Raw genomic sequence first — 1,928 nt, 5'->3', positions numbered from 1 at the left:
TTCTCCACATGCGAATATTTTAGCTCAGTTGGATTCAAGGTCCTACTAAGATAATATATCACATGCTCCGCTCCGAATTCATCTTCTTGAACTAACACCATTCCAATGGTGGAATGCGAAGCTGCGAGGTATAAGAAGTAGTCTTGGTTGTAGTTGGGAGGATGCAATAACGGTGCATGGGTCAACGCGTGTTTAAGTGCATCAAAAGATTGTTGGGCAATCTCGTCCAAAAAGAATTGTGCGTTCTGTTTCAACAACCGTGTAAAACCTTTAGTGACCTCGGCGTAGTTTGGGATGAATCGGCGTAAAAAGTTCGCTTTCCCTTGCAAACTTTGGAGTTGGCGCAAACTCGAAGGAGGAGGCAATTTGATGATAGCCTCGACTTTCGAGGGATCGACGCGAATGCCGGCTTTTGAAACAACAAATCCCAGCAATCGACCTGTTTCTATACAGAAAACACACTTGTGGGGATTCAACCGAATTCGATAATGCCTACACCTCATAAAGATTGCTCGTAGGTGGACAAGGTGATCAGCTCGATGTAAAGAATGAGCAGGCAAATCATCGAGATAGGGTTGCACAATGTGCTTGATATCATGAAATGCATAAGACATCGCCCGTTGAAAAGTGGCCCCGGCATTCTTAAGCCCAAAAGGTAACTTGCAATAAGCAAATGTCCCCCATGGACAAATGAATGCCGTTTTTGGTTGATCGGCAGGTAGAATATTGATTTGATTATAGCCCGAAAAACCATCCATGAAGGAAAACATTTCACTTCCGGCACAATCATCAATAATTTGATCGATATAAGGCGTAGGATAGTTGTCTTTTGGACAAGCTCGATTTATATCCCTATAGTCGATACAGATTCTTATTGTTCCTTGTTTCTTGTTGACCGGAACAATATTCGATACCCAATCCGTTAACGGGATCGGATAAATGAAACCTGCTTTCAACAGCTTTTCGACTTCTGCTTTAATCGCAGCCGCTTTTCGAGGGTGAATTTGACGCAACCGTTGCCGGACGGGTTTAGCATCCGGGTAGGTCTTTATTTCATGAATAACAATGGCAGGATCAATTCCCGGCATTTCCTCGTAAGACCAGGCAAACACGTCGCGGAATTCTTGGAATAGGGCCTTGTAAGTTTGGATTTCTTCTTCAGTACATGCGGCACCTATATGAATGTTTTCCTCGATTCCGGGCTTCACTGAAATATCAATGGGAATAGTACGAGAAATATTCCCTAAATTCAGCTCTGAATCAGAATGTTTCGTTGGATCCTGAGCGTCTTTGACATATTCAGCGGTAAAGATAGATGAAAAATCATTTTCAAATGCATCATCCTTAGGTAAAAACGAAGATCTGTGATGGAGATCTTCCCATGGTAGATCGTCTACACTTAGGATTTCGCGAAGTTGTTCGTCAGATGACACGACTTCGGGAAACGTTATCCGTTCTAAGGGTGAGGTGAAAAGTGACTCTTCACTGACCACATTCATTTGGTCGACTTCGGTTGAATGAAAGTCAGTAAAAGACATGAGAGCTTCATAAGCAATTTCATATGGACTCAAAGGCATAACATCACCGAGTGAGTCTATCTCAGAGTCAGATGGGACGAACCAAGGATCATCATAAATAATGTTTTCTGATGTAATCATATGAATGGTTGCAAATGAAGGATCTGCGTTGAGTGGAGGGAGAGGAAAAGTTCCCAGTAAACCGGAATCCTTAACTAAACCTACACCAACATCCCTATAAGGGATTGTCGTTTTACCAACATGCTGGATACTCTCTGAAGAGGCTGGGTCGGATGAAAAGTATGTCAGCTGATCAATAGTCACGATCTTACCGTTATGTGGAAACTTAATTACTCTGAAGACCGATGAAACGACCGCTGTCATAGCATATGACCAACTTCGACCCAAAAG

Source organism: Pinus tabuliformis, chromosome 4_2 (assembly GCF_031772625.1).
Source record: "Pinus tabuliformis cultivar Carrire ecotype Pingquan chromosome 4_2, CPIR1, whole genome shotgun sequence".
Taxonomy (NCBI): domain Eukaryota; kingdom Viridiplantae; phylum Streptophyta; class Pinopsida; order Pinales; family Pinaceae; genus Pinus; species Pinus tabuliformis.
The sequence above is the reverse complement of the archived record's forward strand: the minus strand, read 5'-3'. Positions refer to the sequence as shown.